Raw genomic sequence first — 13,668 nt, forward strand, 5'->3', positions numbered from 1 at the left:
TTGGTAAATTTTTTGATCCGTTCGACAATTTTAATTTCTAAGTATAATTATAGAATTTTAATTGATATACATTGAATTTGAACTACAAACCACATGAAATAATAAGTTTTTTTCACTCCTGACCTTGAAACTTTTTCTACTCTCCACATACAACATGTGGTACTCCATATTAAGAATTGATACATTTCTAGATCCGTTTGGTATTAACATGTGGTACATACAACATGTTAAGATGTGGTATTGCATGAAATAATAAGTTTGTCGAGTGCCCCATATATGGGCCTAGCTTGGTGCTTCTTACTTTTTTAAGGTTATTTGTTAACTAGGCCTGATTAGCATTGGAAGTTTGTGAGTGCAGTTTTCAATATGTCCTTGTAGATATCTGTAACACCCTAAAATTTTCATTTTTCCAAGAATAGCTAAATTGATTTATCTAAAGCATTTATGTGAGCATTCAAACATAGGAAAGTAATAATTTTTATAAAACTAAAATCAAATATAAGATTAGCTACAAGTGATGCATACATGCTGCTGCATATTTATTTTTGTGATGAATGGTTTTGATTCAAAGTCCAAATGAATTCAAAATCTAATTGAAAATGAATTTGAAAAATTGTTGGAAAAAGGAAAAGAATTATTTTTTTCCTCTCCCTCCCTTCCTCGATTCTCGGCCCGCTCCTCCCGCCAGCCCAGCTCCCTCTCCCCTCCCCCTTCTTCTCATTTCTGGTCGAGGCCCAGCCCAGCGCCGCAGCCGGCCCAGCGCCACAGCCGGCCTAGCACCCCAGCAACCGCCGTGCCTCCCTTTCCTCCTTCAGCCGCTGACCACCCGGGCCCGCATGTCAGTGCCGCCCCCTTCCTCCCGCAACCGCAGCTCCCGGTCAAGCCGCGGCTGCAACCGCGCCCGCTCCATGCGCGTCGTGGGAGCGCCCCCCTCCCCGCGCCGCGGCCTCTTTTTAAGCGAAGCCGAACCCCCCGCACGTCCCTCTCTCGCTCCCCGCTCCAGTTTCACACTCGAGCACGCATCGGAGGCCGCAACCGTCGCACGGAGAAGCCCCGCCGTCCACGAGCTCGGAACCACCGTGACCCGCCTTCCCCGAGCCATCTCCGACCCCTTTCTTCCCCGCGGTGAGACCCCCATGCTCCCCTCTACCTCCCCATGCCGTTTGAATTGAGTTTGGTGGCTTCTAGCGCCATAGCCGCGAGCGCCGATAGCTCTTGGCCGCCGGCCATGGCGACCGCCACCACGGCCGCACCCTTCGGCCACCTCTTTGGCCTGGACGTGTTCGCCTGCTCCCCATCTCTCATCTGGTGCTCTCGGTTCATCGAATCGTGGACCGTGGCCCCCGAACCGTGCTCGCCGGCGAGTCCTCGCCGTTGGCCATGGCGCCTGGCCGTCGGGAACACTGTTCCGGCCAGCCCCCCTTGCTCTCTCTCCTCTGATTTAATCCTAGCCATCCATCGCGTGATCAAAGGCCCTGGATGGACGATACCCCTTCGCGGGTGAATATGCTAAAGAGCCCCCCCTGTTTTCATGTAATAAAACCCGCCGTCCTTAGCATATTTCCCTGTGTACACTTTCTTGTTTTGAAAGCGTAAAGTTAACTGTTTTAGTTCAAAGTACGTTTTCAGTATTTACAGAAATGTCATTTGAACTGTTTTGCTTATAAAATCGTCGTTTTAGCTCCGAATTGAACCGTTCAAATTATGTTAGCTTTGTAATTTCATAATCTACATGTTAGTACCACTGTTAATCAAGTTTGCAACTTTTAAATTTCATGGTTAGATTTAATTAAATATATTGCTATAGGAAATCCCGTTTAAATCATAACTTTCGTATTTTAGCTCCGTTTTTCGTGAACTTCGCATTGACGTGATCGTAGCGAGACATAGATTATTTTCATAAATATTTTATCTTGTTTTCTATACTGTTGGTATACTGTACTAATTATAGAAATGTTTGCTTTGCATGAATGCCTTTGGAATGTTGTATGTTGCCGTGTTGGTCGTGTTCAGACGGTGAGGAGAACGTTGGAGACCAAGAATTCTTCGACGACCAGCAGGACCAGCAAGAGTTTGTGAACCAAGGCAAGTATAGCATGGCCCTACCTTGATGTCCTATTCACTTTAATCAATTACTCATGTGCATGTGTCTAATTTTGATAACCCTAAGGACATTCTAGACATTTGATGACTTATTCCCTTGACTCCTATGGGTTAATTGCATATGGGTAGATTGCTAGTGCCCTAACTGAACATGATCTATACGATGGTGAATGATTCTATGGAACTAAAAGTATAACATGGTTTATAACAACTGTTCCATAGGGCGAAGGTGCAAATGACTTTTGATCATGTTGCTCCTGGCCCTCCATAAGGACTTATCTGTCGGCAAAAGCTGGGACTGACAGTGCAACCGGGAGAGTCATATGGCTCTGACTTTAGCTCAATAATAGGACCTTTTCTAGCTAGTTAGAGGTTACCTTTATGGCGTAAAAGGGGCTTGCCACGTTGGGTATAGGGCTGCCTCTGTTCCTATTTGTATAGCCGCGATGGATATGTGCCATAGGAAAGGGGGGTTCCTACATCTGCCTGCCGAGAAAACCTAGCGGCCCTAACTTGTTAGAGAAACCTATGAAATGGCTTCATAGTGTACCCTGCCCGCTCACCTTGGCAGTGACATGGGAGTAATTAACCCGGGCATATGGGAATCACGACTCGCGGTGAATGTGCACCACCTCTGCAGAGGGTATCAAATTGTTATAATAGCCGTGCTCACGGTCACGAGCGGCCCGGAAAACTCACAGAATAATTGGTTACTTATTGATGATCATTTAAGATGTTCTATGATGATATATGATACACTTGACCCTGATATATGTTCTTATGGGGATTAAATGGGAGCTTAAGCATAATTTGATAATACCTAATAATAAAAGCTTGTCTTATTAAAAATGCTAACTACAGTAAACCAGTGTCAACCTTTTGAGCTTCATAACCCCATGTTAACTTGTTAAGTACGAGAAGTACTTACGCTTGTTTATTTTCTTTATTTGGATAAAAATCCCGGATGGGTAACAGATGACAACGGGTATGAGGAATTCCCTGAGGATTTTTAGGCTTGTGGTTAACTAGTTGACCTTTCCTGTGATGAAGCCCCACGAGAGAGTTATCTTTTTATTTTCCGCTGTGTGATGTAAGACTAAGTTATATTATGGATCTGATGTAAGGACACCATGATGATACTTTATGTAATTTATCAGCTTGTGTGTGTGATTGATCCATGGGCACACACGAGTTTTGTGCATTTAATTTTATCCTTAAAATTGGGTGTGACAAATTGGTATCAGAGCCGTGTTGACTGTAGGACGCAAGCCTAGTTCGAAAACGGTCGTTTAGCATCTTTGCTCCTCTGGTTTCTTGCTTACTGTCTTATTCTAGTTATTTTATTAAAGCATTTATGCTTTTCATACCTTAATCTATTATATAAAATTATTGATTCTAATTCTATCTCACTTTAAATCTATAGATGTCTCATAACCCGAAGACTGCTCGCCTCAGCACTGCTGGCTATCGTGCCCTATTCACCCCATGTGCTCCCCAGGCAGAGAAGGAGATTGTGATCATCTCCGACGATGAGGAGATGGCTACCCCGACGCCTGCACCTGCTCCTACTCCAGCTATCGCACCAGTCTATCCTGTCGTAGCTACACCTGAGGAGTCGACGGCTACTTCACCTACACCTGCACCATCCCTAGCTGTCCCTGTGGTGGATGAGGAGATAGGTTGGAAGTGCAAGTACTACTTGAAGCCAGTCCCAGAGATGGCCTACTACCACACCCTCCTCACTCACGTGCTGGATGACTACTACCCTAACCTACACGCCTCCATCAGCTACCACTGTGCAGAGTACCAACATCCATTGGAGGCTACCTTCTGGAAGGTAGAGCTAGTGGTCACTGCCTGGAATGACATCAAGAATGGACATGAGGTGGAGACTATCCACCGTGCCACTGCTAGAAGGGCCCATGCCTTGGATGGCATGGAAGATGCGGCGCAGGACGCCTACATCTACTACCATGGTCGTCGCTTTGAGGCCATGAGGGAGGATCACTTCAGGTTCCTTCCTCGCAATGATCGTGAGGGTGTTTGGTAGGTCTTAGCTCCACCAGAGGGTGACCCAACTCTAGAAGCGATAGTGCAGCATGTCCATGCCATGCACGGGGTGGATGAGGAAGTCAAAGGAGAACTACGTGCATCCTAGAGGGCTGAAAGACACCTCCAGAAGCAAGTGGATGAACTTCGAGCTCAACTTGGGCAGCCATCAATCTACAAGAAGAAGCACCGGTCCTTCACCATGATTGACACCGCTCCATAGGTGTTAGGTGCCTTGATTAGGAGTACAACGTCGTTAGTTCGTGTTGCATATTTAGTCTTGTTTGGTCTTGTGAACTTGGTTGATTTGGTATTTGTTTGATTGCTAGAAGTTTGTGGGCATGTCCACAACTTCCTTAGATTGGAACCTTAAGATTAGATGAAATCTTAATGCAGATGGTTTGCTTTATCTTATCTCCGCTGTGCTGATTTCTGGAGCGGCCTGTGTTCTTTATCTGGTATCTCGAAATCTAGGCTATCAAAAATTCTGAAATTTTTGTGGAGATAACTAGACTTCTGTATCTTTCAAATGTCTCTAGAATCACGTCAATAGCTGTTCAGGTTTGTGAGATCTAGCTATCACAAGTTGTGGTTCCTGTGCAGTCTGGAACCCAGAACAGATTCGGTTTAGCTCTACTTTTGACCATGTGTGTCAGAATCTGAAAAAGTGATCTAAATAAAAGTTGTAGCTGATCTCCTAAAAGTGATCTAAATAAAAGTTGTAGCTGATCTCCTAAGCTTTCTAACAATTCTTGGTACACCTCTGTTGGATCTCTGAAACTCGAGTTATAATAGTTTTACTGAACTGCTGAATTTGAATCTTGTACAGAAAATTCTCAGCATTGTTTCTTATCTTTTGTAAGCTCTCTATAATTGGAAAATCTCTAAATTTTGTGCATTTGTTGGAAAACAGATGGCCACAATAGGAGGAAGAGGCAGAGGCCGTGGTCGTGGACATGATGCTCTCATAAATCCACCACCATCGCCACCTGTGACCATGGAACAAATATTGGGAATACAAGCGCAGTTGATGCAAGCTATGATGCAGCGCATGGACAATGAACCTGCAAGAGGACCACCGCATGTTCAGGTCAGAGATAAGAGATAAGAGTGGAGAGTTTATGAAGGGTCGTCCACCGGTGTTCACTCATGCCTCAGACCCTATGGAGGCAGATGATTGGTTGCGTGCTGTAGAGAAGCAACTTAACATAGCACAATGCAACGATCTTGAGAAGGTGTTGTATGCTTCTGGTCAACTCTAGGGAGCAGCTCAGGATTGGTGGGATTCTTTCTAGTATGGATGTCCCAACAATGCTCCTGCTATCACCTGGCAGGAATTCAAGGACAATTTTTGGTCTTATCATATCCCTGATGGACTCATGGAATTGAAGCAGGAGAAATTCAGGTCCCTCAAATAAGGATCCATGACTGTGGCGGAGTATCGTGACAAGTTTGCTCAGCTGTCACGCTATGCTCCAAATGATGTGGCTGAGGACAAGGATAAGCAACGTCGTTTCCTCAAGGGACTCTATGATGGACTGCAGCTTCAACTAATGTCCAACACCTACCCCAACTTTCAGTAATTAGTGAACCGCGCTATTATGATTGACGATAAGCGCAAAGAGATGGAAGCCAAGAAGAGGAGGCTTCAAAGGGCAAGCTTCTGGAAGTAACACCCACCCACGTGCCTATCCCCAGCAGGGTTTTCAACAAAGGAATCAAGGATCATCTAACCAGGGAAACCGTGGTCAGTACCCTCAATAGAATTAGTTCCAGCAACGCCCTCAGTACCAGCAATAGTATGGTAATCAGCGTCCCCCGCAACAGACTGGCAATCTGGCAGCACGCCAGGGACCATCCAACAATGCTCTTGTGAAGAGTGGTGCACCCAATAACCCCAATGCCTGCTACCGCTACAGAGAAGTAGGTCACTATGCTCATCAGTGTCCTAAGAAGCAGAACTAACAAGCACCTCAGAACCAGACTGGCAATCAGAAGTTCAACGCCCGACCACCTCACACTGCGAAGGTGAACTATGTGTCATCTGATGCAGCTCAAGAGACGCCAGAGGTCATGTTGGATACGTTCAGCGTCAACTCTATCTTTGCTACAGTACTTTTTGATTCTGGTGCTTCGCATTCTTTTATTTCCCAAGCTTTTGTTAGAATGCATAGCATACCTTTGTGTGCCATGAAAAACCCCATACTAGTAAATTCACCAGGAGGTAGTATGCCCGCTTCATATTGGAGTTCCTCAACTAGCATTTCCTTAAGGAGGGTAGACTTCAAAGTGAAACCAATTATGTTGAGAACAGCGGGAATTGATCTTATTCTGGGAATGGATTGGATGAAACAACACCAGGCAGTGATTCAGTGTCAGGAGAAATCTGTGGTTGTGACATCACTCAATGGAGATAGAATCTATGTAGAAGTGGTAGTGCAAGCTCAGCCTACAGCCACAGTGAACCAGCTAGATGGTGAAGCCAATAAACAAGATCGTGTCATGGAGGAGTTCCCGGATGTCTTCCCCGATGACTTGCCAGGTATGCCACCTGACCGAGACATTGAATTCATTATTGAATTATTACCTAGAACTGCACCAATAGCTAAACGTCCATATAGAATGGGGGTTAATGAATTAGAAGAGCTTAAGAAACAACTAAAAGAGTTGCAAGAAAAAGGTTTCATACGCCCTAGTTCTTCCCCATGGGGGGCACCTATGATCTTTGTGGATAAGAAGGATGGTAGTCAACGGATGTGTGTGGATTACCGTTCACTTAATGAGGTTACAATCAAGAATAAATACCCTTTGCCTAGGATTGATGATTTGTTTGATCAGTTGAGAGGAGTCCATGTGTTCTCCAAGATTGATCTCCGCTCTGGTTATCATCAGCTTAAGATTCAAAACTCCGACATACCCAAGACAGCATTCACTACACGGTATGGATTATATGAGTACACCGTTATGTCTTTTGGATTAACCAATGCACCTGCATACTTCATGTATCTGATGAATAAGGTGTTCATGGAGTTTCTGGATAAATTTGTGGTGGTATTCATAGATGACATACTAATATTCTCCAAGACTGAAGAACATGCTGAACATATAAGGTTAGTCTTACAAAAGCTTAACGAACATAAGTTGTATGCTAAGCGGAGCAAGTGTGAGTTTTGGTTGAAGGAAGTCTCTTTTCTGGGTCATGTTGTCTCCAATGGGGGAATAGCAGTGGATCCAGGCAAAGTGCAAGATGTATTGAATTGGAAACCACCAACCAATGTAAGTGAGATCTGTAGCTTTTTGGGATTGGCTGGATACTATAGAAGGTTCATTGAAGGTTTTTCCAAGCTAGCCAAGCCTATGACAGCTCTGTTGGAAAAGAATGCTAAGTATGTATGGTCGGATAAATACCAGGCAAACTTTGATGAGCTAAAGAAGAGATTGACTACAGCTCCAGTATTAATTCTGCCTAATTTAAGCAAGAACTTCTCTATATACTGCGATGCATCCTATTTGGGCCTTGGATGTGTGCTTATGCAAGAAGGAAGAGTGGTGGCATATGCATCCAGACAATTGAGAAAGCATGAGTTGAATTACCCTACTCATGACTTAGAATTGGCAGCTGTGGTTCATGCTTTGAAGATCTGGAGACATTATCTAATTGGACATAAGAGTGATATCTATACCGATCATAAGAGTTTGAAGTATATCTTTACCCAATCAGATCTGAATCTAAGACAACGTCGTTGGTTAGAATTGATCAAAGACTATGATTTGGAAGTGCATTATCACCCGGGAAAAGCAAACGTCGTAGCTGATGCACTTAGCAGGAAGAGCTATGCCAATGGACTTCAGATGACATCTATGTCAGCAGAGTTGTGTGCTGAAATGGAGCATCTCAACTTGAGTTTTGTCACTAATACAATGGAATTGGTGATAGAGCCTACTTTGGAGCAAGAGATACACAAGGGTCAATTGGAGGATGAAAAACTTAAGGAGATAGCAGAGAATGTAGTGCTTGGAAAGGCACCAGGATTCAGAATGGATGAGAATGGCACTCTTTGGTTCAGAAAAAAGATATGTGTACCTGAAGTGAAGGCTATCCGTGATGCAATTCTTGAAGAGGCCCATGAGTCTTCTTATTCTATACATCTCGGAAGTACCAAGATGTATTTAGATCTCAAAGAGAAGTATTGGTGGTATGGTTTGAAGAGAGATGTGGTAGAGTATGTGTCTTTGTGTGACACTTGTCAAAGAGTGAAAGCTGAGCATCAAAGACCTATAGGGTTACTACAACCAATGAAGATTCCTGAATGGAAATGGGAAGAAGTTGGTATGGATTTTATCGTAGGATTGCCCCACACTCAAAGAGGTTATGATTCAATATGCACTACCAGAAATCTTAGGATCTATGACGACCTATTGTCATCATGAATTCTGATATATTTGTCATAGTAGTTGTATTTGTGACGATTGCATGACGAAAAACCAATTGTCAAAGATCATGCGTAGTAAATCTTGTTTAATGACGATTGCATATTTTTTCATCATAATTTTTAATGACGACCAGATTAGAGAGTCGTCACTAAATATCTTAAGGCCTGACTAAGCCCATATACTAAGCAGACTTTTAAGCGGCCCATTTAGCTTTCTAATATTTTTTCAGCCCATTTTGTTTTATTATAATTAGCCCACACAATTTTTTGTTTGGGCCCATTTAGCTTACAGTCCAGCAGCATAACAGAACATATTTTTTAGTCCGATTTTTATTTTCACATTCAGCCTGTTTTTTTATTTTCGCATTCCTGTTTGCATTTTCAGAGGCCCATTTTATAGCCAATATTTTTAGGTCCAGCCCATGCCACATTTTTTTAGGACGGCCCATGATAAAAAAATCTGAACCAGACAAAACACAAATAGTCCAAATTATTAAAATCACAGCTCAAACACATTCCATTCATAAACAAATCAATAGGTTAAATGGTCATACATCTACAGGGGAGAATTTTGAATTTGGAAAGAACCCAATCTGGACTCGTACATGAATGTCCATGGATTTTTGTAAGGAACAAATGGAAGGAGCTGATGCCGCAGATGAAATTGACTTCCTGCGAATATGCAAGTTTGCGTAAGGTAGAAGTGGAAGGAGCTGATGCAGCCGATGACGTCGACTTCCTAGGAATAAGCCATCAAGTAATAATCAGCCAACCAATCCAGAGTAATACAGTGCATGATTCAATTACTGGACAAAACAATCAGAGTCATACCATTCACCTTATTTCCATAATAACGGAAATCTAACCATCTCTAGAGTCCAGAGTTAGCAGGCAAGCAGGGAGATTACTACATTCGCAACACAATCAGAGTAGCATGTTGGCAGCCTGACAACCAGAGACCACGAGCAACGAAGGAGAATGGAAAAAATGGAGGCGGTACCGTGCACGACGGGGTCAGCGTTGAGGCGATGAACCTCGGCGATGAGCGCGGGCTTGGAGATGCCCTCAGGGAGGTCGCCGTCGATGAGCAGATGCCGACCTCGGCAGACGCCTTGCGCTTCGTGTTCATGGACGTCTGCGAGTCTTTTCGGCTCCCCACGATGGCCACGGCCAGCCTCGGAACCTACGAGCGAGCGAGCGAGAAAGCACAGTGTCAGCACACAATCCGAGGCCTACGCGCCTCGATCCAAGAACTCACAGGCAGCGGATAGAGGGAAGCGGAGTGCTTACGAGTCTGGGCCGAGGAGAGCGTGGCCACATCGGCGGCTACGTCGCGGCGGACGCCGGCAGCGATGGCCTTGCCATCGATGATCTGCGTCATCGCAGGGTGGCTGTGGTTCTTCGCGAGCGAGTGGGGGCGACGACTCCGGATGAGACCTGGGAATCTTGAGCTCCTCCGTGCACGCTGCCTAGATCTGTTGCCTCCTCGGTTCTTCCTCGTCGATGACTCCATTAAAATCTGCGGCCGCCAGGACCTGATCCTCTGCTGCTAGTGTTGGATCCATTGCCTCCGGCGCCTTGGATTGGATATGGAGGGGTGGCGTTGCGGTCGGCATCTAGAGGGAGGGGAGTGGTAGCAGCAGGTGGCGTGCAGTGGTTTGGAGGCGCACGGGAGGGGAGGAAGCGGAGAGGGTGTGGATCCAGGAGCTGTCTAGGGTTTTGGAGGTGCTTTTATGTGAGGTTTGCTGCATCTTGGTCGTTCATTTTGATCTAATGGCCTGAATGAGGCGTGGCTTGCGGGCTGAGATGGGCCAGATCCACGAGATGGGCTTTATTTCTGCGAGCCTCTGTTTAATTTTTTTTCCTTTTATTTATTTACAACGAATTTTATGTTACTAGATTGCAAATCATAAGAACTATTGTCTACTGAATTTATATACCCCAACACACAAGCTTGAGAAAAAGTTTGAGGTGCATATGACAATTGAAATATACGAGACCCTTGAAAACCTAGGAGTTGTAGTTAGGGCTCCATGAAATGGCACATCCACTTGGTGAAACATGCATATTACGCCTCATGTCACACTTCACATATAAAGAGAATACTAAAAATCCTTGATAAACTTTTTTATATCTAGATTGTCTCTGTGGTTGCTACTTCTCTGCTAATCTCAGAGCACCTCTAACATATTACTTATCCTCTCTCTCCCCTAAAAGCATATATGAAAGATCTCCTATTATTAGTTTTCTATCTAGGTTTCCCCCTCTCCTCCAACATATTATTAGTTGAACTACGTCTGATGTCAAACAAAGTCAACAGATGATACAAATATATATATAAGAATAAATGTTACAATTGAGCTCACTTCCTGAAAATCAAGGAAAAATGAAGTGATTTCGTAGGTATTAATCGAACTTGTATTTTAGTGGCTCTATAAAAAAACAATAATTAGTTTGTAATGTCGGTTTTTAAAGAAATTAATAATTACTCGTACAGAATCACTTTACTATATAACAACGTCAATCAGATACTATTTTTTCATCATAACAAGAAATTAGTAATTACTACTGTGATTTCACAAAGCTACTAATCTATCTACACCTAAAAAATGTTCTGGATGTCCACGAGTACGTGCTTGTTGGACCCGCCTGGCAGCGGCCCAGAAAAATAGAGAGATAGAGAGAGAGCGCCGCGGCTTTCCAGATTTGCAGACGCGGGAGCGCGTGTGTTCGAGCGGGAAGTGGGATCAGACACCGGGTGAGTGCGCGTGACGTGGTTCGGCCAATAGGCTTGCACCACGCGGCACCGCGGGGCCCTGTCATCGTTGGGTGAGAGAGAGTAGAGAAGAGAGAGGCCGGCTGGAGCTTTGGAAAAGATGCGGGCGGTAGCCTCCGCGAAACTCCATGGAACGGGGCGGTGGCTGCAAAGGAGGGGAAAGAGGCGACGGAACGGAGCAGTAGTTTTTTTTAAGTGAGCGCTGCGTTCCTCGTGCTGGGCCACGTCCTAGGCTTTGGGCTGGTCCGCTGGTGTGCTAGCGCATGTGGGGAAAAGAAGTCCAGGCAGGTTTCCGGTTTCCCCATGGGCCATGGGGTCCTTGCGTGCGCAAGCAGGTGCAAAACACGTGATTTAGAGGCCCAGGAGATTTGATTAGCATGCACGGGGTGGAGATCTAAAAAAAAGCAAGCACAGGACGGATATTGAAAATATAAACATACTATACATGTGGTGTACGCAGGCCTGCTAGGCTGCCCCCGCGTGGAGCGCACGGCGCAAGCCTGATGGGCTGTATATATAATAATTTGATAAATTATCAATTACATGCTGATATATACAAATGACTGTGGGACTAGCTATCTAATTTCTTTTAAAATTTAACTAAAACTTATGACAAACTAATATTGCCAATAATTTATTACAACTGCAAGGTAGCATGTTATGACGGAACATAGATCATCATAGACAAACTACTTCTCTAGGTTATGACGATTTTATTGCGTCTTAATGACGAACACATAATTTTCGTCAGAAAGTCATTCTCCACCCAAAAGTCGTCATAAAACAAAATGACTTATTGACGAATTGACTCATCGTCAAAAAAAATTGTCATAGATCTTCATATTTCTTGTAGTGATGGGTAATAGTGGATCGACTCAACAAGGTTGCTCACTTTTTACCAGTCAAGACTACCTATACAGGTGCAAGACTAGCAGAGTTGTACATGGAAAGAATAGTGTGCTTACATGGTGTTCCCAAGAAAATTGTGTTGGATAGAGGCACTCAGTTTATATCGCAATTCTGGCATAAAGTACATAGATCTTTGGGGACAAAGTTGAATTTCAGTTCAGCTTACCACCCGCAAACTGATGGATAGACTTAAAGGATCAACTAGATTTTGGAAGATATGTTGAGAGCTTGTGCACTACAGTATGGTGATAGTTGGGATAAGAGTCTGCCATACGCAGAGTTCTCGTACAACAACAGTTATCAGAAGAGTCTCAAGATGGCACCTTTCGAGGCGTTGTATGGACGTAAATGTAGAACGCCTTTGTTCTGGAATCAGACTAGTGAAACTCAAGTGTTTGGACCCAATGTCCTTAGAGACACGGAAGAACAAGTGAGAATGATTAGAGACAATTTGAGAGTGGCTCAGTCCTGACAGAAGAGTTACGCTGATACTCGCAGAAGAGAGCTGACTTTTGAAGTTGGTGATTATGTGTACTTGAAGGTGTCACCAATGAGAAGTGTGAAAAGATTCAATATGAAGGGAAAGTTAGCACCAAGGTATATAGGACCTTTTAAGATCCTAGAGAGACGTGGAGAAGTAGCTTATCAGTTGGAACTGCCTGAGAGTTTGTTAGGTGTGCACGACGTGTTCCATGTTTCCCAATTGAAAAAGTGTTTGAGGGTACTAGAAGAGCAGATTCCTTTGGAAGAACTCGCTGTCAAGGAAGATCTTACTTATGAAGAGTATCCGATAAAGATCTTGGAAACTGTCGAAAGAGTTACAAGAAGCCGAACTATAAAGATGTGCAAGGTGCAGTGGAATCGATATACAGAGGATGAGGCTACTTGGGAAAGAGAAGAGGATCTGAGAAAAACTTATCCCCAACTGTTTGAGTAAGCGATCAACCAAATCTCGTGGACGAGATTCTTTTTAAGGGGGGTAGAATTGTAACACCCTAAAATTTTTATTTAACCAAGAATAGCTAAATTGATTTATCTAAAGCATTTATGTGAGCATTCAAACATAGGAAAGTAATAATTTTTATAAAACTAAAATCAAATATAAGATTAGCTACAAGTGATGCATACATGCTGCTGCATATTTATTTTTATGATGAATGGTTTTGATTCAAAGTCCAAATGAATTCAAAATCTAATTGAAAATGAATTTGGAAAATTGTTGGAAAAAGGAAAAGAATTATTTTTTTCCTCTCCCTCCTTTCCTCGATTCTCGGCCCGCTCCTCCCGCCAGCCCAGCTCCCTCTCCCCTCCCCCTTCTTCTCATTTCTGGTCGAGGCCCAGCCCAGCGCCGCAGCCGGCCTAGCACCCCAGCAACCGCCGCGCCTCCCTTTCCTCCTT

At 44.0% G+C, this 13,668-nt stretch overlaps 1 long non-coding RNA gene across 2 annotated transcripts; it reads right to left on the reverse strand.

The window, feature by feature from the left end:
• Positions 1 to 9,075: 9,075 nt before the first annotated feature.
• On the reverse strand, positions 9,076 to 10,274 carry LOC136539753 (uncharacterized). 2 transcript variants are annotated; one of them, XR_010779761.1, is made up of 4 exons: positions 9,876 to 10,274; positions 9,586 to 9,768; positions 9,417 to 9,492; positions 9,076 to 9,324 (listed from the first exon to the last, which is right to left on the reverse strand). It is a non-coding gene; the product is annotated as an uncharacterized lncRNA (long non-coding RNA). The 2 variants fall into 2 exon arrangements; XR_010779760.1 differs by having other exon boundaries at positions 9,417 to 9,768.
• Positions 10,275 to 13,668: the final 3,394 nt, after the last annotated feature.

Source organism: Miscanthus floridulus, chromosome 2 (genome assembly GCF_019320115.1).
Source record: "Miscanthus floridulus cultivar M001 chromosome 2, ASM1932011v1, whole genome shotgun sequence".
NCBI classification, from domain to species: domain Eukaryota; kingdom Viridiplantae; phylum Streptophyta; class Magnoliopsida; order Poales; family Poaceae; genus Miscanthus; species Miscanthus floridulus.